The following is a 9,972-nucleotide window of genomic DNA, read 5'->3' as shown; positions in this document are numbered from 1 at the left end:
TCCGCTTAGCGACAGGAGGGACGCTACGGTGGCTCTGAGGGGTCAAGCCTCCTCCGCGGGCCGCGAAGTGCTGCCCGGGTCATAATGGGCTTGGGAAGGCACATGGTTAGCTGGCTGAGTGAATGAATCAATCAATCAGTCAATTAATGGCCTGTCTCTTTAAGATGCTTTGGAAATTAAGGCAGCAAATTCCTAGGGACTAGAAACCTCAATTTAATCAATGGATCAAATCAATGAAATGTGCATTCAGAGATAGCCCAGTGCTCGTTCACAAGAGCAGGTATTAAAGTAGCAAAGCTGTTGATTCAGTAGAACAGCCCTCCCCCCCTTGTATTTATTCTTTATTTATGTTATTTAGAAGTCCCCTTTCTCACAGGACTCCAGGCGGATTATATATTGTGGTTGCCAACCTCCAGGTGGTGCCTGGGATTCTCCTGGGATTACAGCAGAGGTAGCAGGTCAGCTCACCTGGAGGAAATGACCGCTTTGGAAGGTGGACTCTCTGTCAGTGGTTCCCAACCTTTTTGCACTCACGTACCCCGTGGCAACCCAGTTACAGAGGTGGGATCCAGCAGGTTCTCACCAGTTCCCGAGAGTGGGTTGCTAATTATTTGTGTGTGCCAAGAGGGGGTCACTAATTGGGTCCGCTTTTCCCTTAGAAATTCCATCGGGTCCAAAAATCATAAAGTCCTGTTGTTTCCTATGTGGCTGGTTAGCAAAGGTAGAAAACGAGATAATTCTTCCCGTTGGGCTGTTATAAAAACATTTTTTTAGTAATATGGTAAAGTTCCTTGTTTAAGGAAAGTCTCCTTCTTTTGATTTCTAGAAACAAAATGAAGTATTTGAAAGTATTAAGTATTTGACAGGCAGTCAATTAGAGGAGAAGTAGTTGTTTCTGTTGGCAGTAGACGGTAGGACTTGCTAGAATGAGTTTAAATTATGGACAGAAAGATACCAGCTGGAAATTAGGAACTTTTTTTTACAGTAAGACTTTTTAATGGTAACAGAGAAATTATTAATGCCTCGGCCCTCGTAAAGAGATGCCTACTTGTGCCTAATGCCCACGTGGTTCCTCGCTCCAGTCCCCATTGGCTATTCTACGCCACTGTTGAATCCCACCACCACGGGAACCTGTTACTAAAAAATTTGGATCCCACCACTGCCCATTTCCCTAAAATTGTACCCCCTGTAAATAAAAGTTGCATTACAGTTTTAAACAACACTACCAGTTGAAATACCGCCTGTAAAAAACAGATAATTTTTTTAGAATGAAAACACCTGAAGGTTGATTAATGGTAATGGTGGGTACAACAGTTATCATGGGGGCGGTGGAGGGCTAATTAACAATGTCCGATAAGGGTGGGAGGTTTGATTTTACTCCAGTCTGGGAGGCAGAGGACAGGATTGCCCTGGTTCTTTTCTCGGTATAGTGAGAGGCTCGGTCTGTTAAGAATTATTCACTCTCTCAATTATCCTGAAGGACGTTTGTTTGTTTTTTCCCCCCTGTTTTAACTTTGTGAATAAAAACACTGCTTGGATTTTCTATCTGTCTTGCAGCCGGGAGTATTTCTTGGGGTTTTTTTGGTTTCGCTTTCGTCTGGAGGAGGAAGATTCTACAGAAGAGACTGTTTTCTTTGGAAGTCTGGGAGAAAGCTTGCTGGAGGAATCTGCAGTCTGCTTGTTATCTGGAGTGCAAAGCTATGGAAAGCCCTGAATGAAGGCCCGGGCTCATACACCCTTATATTAGCAAACCCATCAATATAATTTTTATGTACCCCCAATGCTCTGATGTGTACCCCTGGGGTTATGTGTACCCCAGGGAGGGAACCTGTTCCCACTGACACTAAACACCGATGAAATTCCCCTTTTATGTACCCCCAATGCTCTGATGTGTACCCCTGGGGTTATGTGTACCCCAGGGAGGGAACCACTGTTCCACGGCACTAAACACCATTGAAGTACCTTCCCTTCCCCAAACACTACCCTACTCAGGTTCCACTCCAAAAATCTCCAGGTATTTCTCAAACCAGAGTTGACAACTATATTATACGTATGTATTGTCGAAGGCTTTCACGGCCGAATTCAACTGGTTGTGGTGGGTTTTCCGGGCTGTGTGGCCGTGGTCTGGTGGATCTTGTTCCTAATGTTTTGCCTGCATCTGTGGCTGGCTGGCATCTTCAGAGGTGTATCACAGGGAGAAGTCTGTTACACACTGTGTCCAGAGAGAAGGGAATGCAATACAACCCGCAATACAATACCTGGATAACCTGGATAGCTTTAAAAGGGGCTTGGGCAGATTTATGGAGGAGAAGTCGATTTATGGCTACCAGTCTTGATCCTCTTTGATCTGAGATTGCAAATGCCTTAACAGTCCAGGTGCTCGGGAGCAACAGCCGCAGAAGGCCATTGCTTTCACCTCCTGCATGTGAGCTCCCAATGGCACCTGGTGGGCCACTGTGCGAAAGCGGTGGTGAGAAACTGGACTAGATGGACTCTGGTCACAGTCAGCTGGCTTGTTCTTATGTTCTTAATACAATGCCATCAACCACATCTTTGCACTTAACAGGGTTCTACCCGAGCATTCTTACCAGGTTGGTTCCCCACCCTGGGACATGAACAATATATACCCCAAACATTCCCTTCTCTCTGGACACGGTGTGTAACAGACTTCCCTCTGTGATACACCTCTGAAGATGCCAGCCACAGATGCAGGCAAAACGTTAGGAACAAGACCTTGGCACGCAGACCATGGCCACACAGCCCGAGAAGGCCCGCACGGCAAATTATATTATACATGCGCAGTTCAGCACGTCAAAACAGAAGGGTCCAGATTCAATCCAGTATACGCGGTGAACTTTGGCTCAATAACGATAAGCCTGCTGGAAGTCCCTAAGCCAAAGTGGTACGACTTGCTTGTCAACCAGGGCTGGAGCCTTTTGAACACTGGCCCCAGCCTGGTGGAACACTCTGTCCAATGAGACTAGGGCCTTGCGGGACCTATCACAATTCCACAGGGCATGCAAGACGGAGTTGTTCTGCCAGGTTGTGGGCAGCAGCCATAGTCCACCTAGCTGGACAGCAGCCATAGTCCACCTCTCCTCTCTTTATGTTTTTATGTTCTTTGATTTTACATTTGTTATGATCCCTACCCTAAGGGTTGAAAGGGGAAGGGTACCATACTGTAGAAGTTTTAATTTGAAAAAAATTATATTTAATTGTATAGTTTTAATTGTACATGTTGTACATTGCTCTGAGCCCTGCTTGTTGGGGGGGGGGGGGCAAGGGAGCAGTTTATACATCAAATAATTAAATTAAAATCCCTGGTATCTCCTGAATAAATGCTGTAAATAAAAAATCCCCTCACTGCTTGTATAAAGGTCTGGTTCACCATAACCAGCTTACTGTTTGTTCATTCACGTTATTCATAGCCTACCTAAGACATGAGGAGATTTACACAATGAGTCAGTAGTATCTATAGATGGGATATTCAGTGCAATGGGGTAAGGGTTGTGGAACCATCCAGAAGTCTAAAAACAGAACTAAAGCATAAGAACATAAGAACAAGACAGCTGGATCAGATCAGAGTCCATCTAGTCCAGCTCTCTGCTACTCGCAGTGGCCCACCAGGTGCCATTGGGAGCTCACAAGCAGGATGTGAAAGCAATGGCCTTCTGCGGCTGTTGCTCCCAATCACCTGGTCTGTTAAGGCATTTGCAATCTCAGATCAAAGAGGATCAAGATTGGTAGCCATAGATCGACTTCTCCTCCATAAATCTGTCCAAGCCCCTTTTAAAGCTATCCAGGTTAGTGGCCATAACCACCTCCTGTGGCAGCATATTCCAAACACCAATCACACGCTGCGTGAAGAAGTAAGGCATAAGTATTAACATGACACATTAAATGCTGCACAATTCCATCGCCGAATCCTGGTTTCAGCAAGCTATGGAACCTCGGAACTTGGAATGAATCTTGCAGTCATTCAAAGAGAATAAAACATTTTTTTAACCTTTCATTTAACAACATATCATGTAGCAACATAGAATTTGGTAACGTTAACAGAGCCGTGATACCGTAAAGTCCCAACCTCTTTCCTTCCTCTTATTGGTGACCCAGAACTCTCCAGCTCTGTGCACTGGTTTCAAAGATGAGGATCCCAAGAGAACTCCCCACTGGATAAACACCGCCCTGAAACAGCAAATTCTAAAAGGTACAATTCAGAACAAATTTCCTTCTCCTGCTAGTTCCCATACACATGTAGTTACCTTTTACCCATACGTAAACGCGGATTACCTTGAACTTAGGTGTTAAGAGCCTATGATTCCCATACACATATCGTAGTTACCTGACACACCCATACATAAAGCATAGTTACCTTAGACAAGGTGTTAAGAGCCTATGATTCCCATACACATATCATAGTTACCTGACACACCCATACATAAAGCATAGTTACCTTAGACAAGGTGTTAAGAGCCTATGATTCCCATACACATATCATAGTTACCTTAGACAAGGTGTTAAGAGCCTATGATTCCCATACACATATCATAGTTACCTGACACACCCATACATAAAGCATAGTTACCTTAGACAAGGTGTTAAGAGCCTATGATTCCCATACACATATCATAGTTACCTGACACACCCATACATAAAGCATAGTTACCTTAGACAAGGTGTTAAGAGCCTATGATTCCCATACACATATCGTAGTTACCTGACACACCCATACATAAAGCATAGTTACCTTAGACAAGGTGTTAAGAGCCTATGATTCCCATACACATATCATAGTTACCTGACACACCCATACATAAAGCATAGTTACCTTAGACAAGGTGTTAAGAGCCTATGATTCCCATACACATATCATCGTTACCTGACACACCCATACATAAAGCTTAGTTACCTTAGACAAGGTGTTAAGAGCCTATGATTCCCATACACATATCATCGTTACCTGACACACCCATACATAAAGCATAGTTACCTTAGACAAGGTGTTAAAGAATATTTCGCCAGATTTTATACACATATCATAATTTTAGTACGCATTTTATAAAAGCATAGTTACCTTAGACAAGGTGTTAGAGCCTATGAGGATTCCCATACACATATCATAGTTTACCTGACTTGCACCGGTACATAAAGCATGGGAATAGAATAAGATAGAGGTAGAGATCTTTATTGGCTGGCCAAGTGTGATTGGACACACAAGGAATTTGTCTCCGGTGCATATGCTCTCAGTGTACATAAAAGAAAATACATTTGTCAAGAATCATAAGGTACAGCACTTAATGATTGTCCTATAGGTCTAGTAAGCAATCAGGAAACAATCAATAGTAATAAAAACATAAAATGTAAAATCATAAAATAAAATGAAATGAAATAGTTACCTTAATAAAATGAAATAGTTACCTTAGACAAGGTGTTAAGAGCCTATGATTCCCATACACATATCATAGTTACCTGACACACCCATACATAAAGCATAGTTACCTTAGACAAGGTGTTAAGAGCCTATGATTCCCATACACATATCATAGTTACCTGACACACCCATACATAAAGCATAGTTGATTGATTCGGAAGTTAAAACTGGTCCAACATGCGGCAGCGCGCCTGCTCACAGGGGGCGCCTTTCGAGAACACATCCAGCCTGTGTTGCGGCAGCTGCATTGGCTTCCGGTTGAATTCCGAATCATCTTCAAGGTGTGGGTGTTGACCTTTAAGGCTCTGCGCGGCCTGGGGCCCTGTTACCGCCGAGGACGCACATCGCCCCATATGCCCCAATTAGGCCTCTGCGTTCTGCGGAGGCCAATTGAATTGCTAATTGGTCCCCGGCCCCTCTATGATGCGGCTGGCACTCCACGCGGGCCAGGGCCTTTCACGGCACTGGCCCCAGCCTGGTAAAGGAACACCCTTCCTCCAGCTGTCCGGGCCCTGCGGAACCACCAGGTGAGTTCCGCCAGGGCCTGTAAGACCCGTGTTGTTCCACCGGGACGCTGGAGTGTCCAGCTGCTAATATGGGTGCCCCCCCACTGCTATGTGCCTGGGGCGAGGATTTTTTATCAGGGTCCCCTCTTATGAGGGGCCCCACTTCCCCTCTCAGGGAGGTAGGATTTAAATTGGGGCCAGAGCGCCTTCTATCGTACGTGCCTGTATTCTGGTTATTCGCTGTTTTTATGAGTTTTAAGCCATTTTATGAGATGGAGCCTATGTGTTTCTATTGTGTGATTGCTCCTGTTGTTCACCGCCCGGAGCCCTTCGGGGATCGGGCGGTATATAAATTGAAAAAATAAATAAATAAATAAATAAATAAATAAAAATAGTTACCTTAGACAAGGTGTTAAGAGCCTATGATTCCCATACACATATCATAGTAACCTGACACACCCATACATAAAGCATAGTTACCTTAGACAAGGTGTTAAGAGCCTATGATTCCCATACACATATCATAGTTACCTGACACACCCATACATAAAGCATAGTTACCTTAGACAAGGTGTTAAGAGCCTATGATTCCCATACACATATCATAGTTACCTGACACACCCATACATAAAGCATAGTTACCTTAGACAAGGTGTTAAGAGCCTATGATTCCCATACACATATCATCGTTACCTGACACACCCATACATAAAGCATAGTTACCTTAGACAAGGTGTTAAGAGCCTATGATTCCCATACACATATCATAGTTACCTGACACACCCATACATAAAGCATAGTTACCTTAGACAAGGTGTTAAGAGCCTATGATTCCCATACACATATCATCGTTACCTGACACACCCATACATAAAGCATAGTTACCTTAGACAAGGTGTTAAGAGCCTATGATTCCCATACACATATCATAGTTACCTGACACTCCCATGCACAAAGCATAGTTACCTTAGACAAGGTGTTAAGAGCCTATAATTAAATTTCAAGCTCCCCCCGGGTAGCTGTTCTTCCTTTCTCTGCTTTCCACCCATTCTGCCTCTAGCCTTCTGGCTCGTTCCATTCCTGTCTAGGGGTTACATATGTACAGTCGTATATAGAGCAGTTTGGGAAGCGTTTTGCACAGTGCAACTCTGTTTGCCTGCATAGAAAAACCCTTGTGAACGATTCAGTTTTGCATCATTTGTGGAAAGCCCTGAGTGGGAACCTTCTTGACCTCCTCAGCTAAAAGGGCGGGGGGGGGGGGGGGGGGAGAATTTCTGGCTTTCACAGCACGAATAGGACTTCTATATCTAATCTGTTTCACTGCTTGAGAACCAAGGGAGTCAGAGATAGATATGTAAATTCCATACCACTACTCACCATGGCCCCTGCAGACTCGGCTGCAATTCCAATTCTCCTGTATAATACCAACCCTGAGATTGTGGCAAACTTTCTCCTTGAAATAATTGAATGCAAATAATCCAGTAATGGGTCTAAGTATGTTTAGAGCATAAGCAATTAGCTTCTCTCTTCCTTATTACGCCACCTTACTTTCATATTTGCGTTGCTTTATGCTACAGTATATTGGCAGCGGGTTGGCATGTCTCTAGCAGCTCTGAAGTGTTTGTCTCTTGATTGTTAATTTTGGGTTATTGTATGTGTCTTAATTTCTGTCTCTTGCTAATAGTAATCATAACAAACATGGCCAGTATGATGCAGACAGAATTTGCTTGTTGTTGGGTGGTTCGGGCTCAGTGTAATGTGAATTGGTGGCCTTCTTTTTGTTGAAGATGTGAACATGGACTGATGTGTCTTGCAGGTTTGCATTGGATGTGTTTTGCTGTATTGGTTTGTTTTGTAGCTGCAGTGTTCTTTTAACATGCCAATAAAGGCTTTCTGTTCTGTTCTATATCTAATCTGTTTGCCCAACAGATATAATTGCTAGACAGCGGTCAACATAGGAGCCAGATGTATTAGAACATTGGACTAAGGACCTGAAGTTTTTCTATTGGGACTACTGGGAGATGACATCCCAAATCAGTACGGACTGTTTTTCATGTATCTGTCTACTCCTGCAAGGACGTTGTATGCGCAGAAATTGAGAAATGAAAGAAATAACTCCAACAAAGGAAGGCTGGATGCAGAAAGTCACAGAATATTCAAAAATTTCAAACTTAACTTTATTCAGGGACAGTAACACAGAAAAGTTTGCAGAAAACTGAAAACTTTTTACAGACTATCTATTGAAAAATACGGCAGAAGAGAAATAATTGCAGGATTTGAGATGGAAAACAAAACTGAATTAGAATATTAGGAAAGATACAGTGTGTCACTGATAAACTGTTTCATTTTAAATAGATGCAAGAATAATCCATTAGAATTCAACAGTGAGATAGCAGGAAGTCATGATATGGTTTTATGGTGTGTAACAGGTTGAGTTTAGTTATTGTAAAATTTTGTTTTAATTTTTTTGTCTTTTGTGTTTCATATCTTTGTTTTGTATTTATGTAAAAGTGCGTGAGTGTAAATTTTTTTTAATGCTGAGAAAATAGAAAAAAATCTATAAAACCAAACAGAACATTGAACTAAAGAAAGATGATGATGATGATGATGATGATGATGATGATGATGATGATGATGATGATGATGATGATGATGATGATGATGATGATGATGATGATGATGATGATGATGATTCACATAACAATACAGCACAAGTGTCTGGAATTCATCTCTGAATATCGAGTCCTTCCCAAGGACCTAGGATATTAGAGGTATTTGTGTAGACTATGTGCAGTTCCTAGAAGTGCTGCTTTCTGCAGCATGTGGACTGATGTTCTGTCCAAGTTTAGGCTTTCCAGATGTTTTTCAAGATTTCTTGGGATTCCTCCTAGAGCACTGACTACTAGTGGGATTACTGTTGTTCTTTTTTGCCACAATCGTTCAACTTCAATTTGTAGGTCCTTGTATTTTGTGATCTTTTCCAGCTCTTTGTCCTCTCTCTACCCTGCTAAGTCCAACTGGCACAGCAACATCTATAAATCCAAACATGTTTTTTTTCTCTACCACTGTTATGTCTGGGGTGTTGTGTGCCAGGTGTCTGTCTGTCTGTATTCTAAAGTCCTGTATTCTAAAGTATTTTTGCTTCTTCATTTTCTGTGGTCTTCTCTGGCTTGTGCTCGTATCAGGTCTTGCTACAGGGCAGGCCGTACTTTTTGCAAAGGTTGTTGTTGTTGTTGTTGTTGTTGTTGTTGTTGTTGTTGTTGTTGCTGTTGTTGTAAACCGCCCTTCTCCGAAGGGCTCAGGGTGGTGAACAACCACAGTAAACAAAGCATTAAAACACAATAAAAACAGCACAGTACCCCAATAATTAAAACAGGAACCATATAAATATTAATATCAGATGGCTTCGGACTCCCCCTACTGCCCCTACCCTTGCGCCCACAGGAGGCCAGATGGAATGGTGACAGATGTACTTAGCCAGGCTGGCCAAATGCCTGGCGGAACAGGTCCATCTTACAGGCCCTGTGGAAACTCTGCAAATACTACAGGGCCCTGATCTCCCTTGGGGGCCCGTGTAGAGGCCAGCCTGATTGCCTTTGGGCCAGGGATCACCAATAGGTCCTCCTCTGAGAAGCGAAGGGGCCTAACGGGCCGATATGGGGATTCCAGTTCTTGGTGCCCCAGGAAGCTTGCTGGGTGACCTCAAGTGACCTTCACCTATCTCAGAGTTGGGGATACAAGGAGGGAGGGAAACCACATACGCTGCTCCAAGCTGTCTTGGGAGAAGCCTCAGCTAATGTATATTCTACATCAAACTGAATATGTTTGTCAGGGTGCAGCAATAGCTACGGTTACTCCAATAAATACTGAGCTCAGTGGGGCTGATTGCTTAACTGCCACTGGAGTGTTGACTTAAATTGAGTGCAAGCAGTTTTTTCAATGGGACTGATGTTAAATATGGAAATCTAATGTTGATTAAATAAACCATAGCAACCATCAATGAGCGTCAGTGTAATTCAGAATAAGCCGACAGCA

The sequence above is a fragment of the Sphaerodactylus townsendi genome, unplaced genomic scaffold (assembly GCF_021028975.2).
Source record: "Sphaerodactylus townsendi isolate TG3544 unplaced genomic scaffold, MPM_Stown_v2.3 scaffold_27, whole genome shotgun sequence".
Classification (NCBI taxonomy): Eukaryota; Metazoa; Chordata; class Lepidosauria; order Squamata; family Sphaerodactylidae; genus Sphaerodactylus; species Sphaerodactylus townsendi.
The sequence above is the reverse complement of the archived record's forward strand: the minus strand, read 5'-3'. Positions refer to the sequence as shown.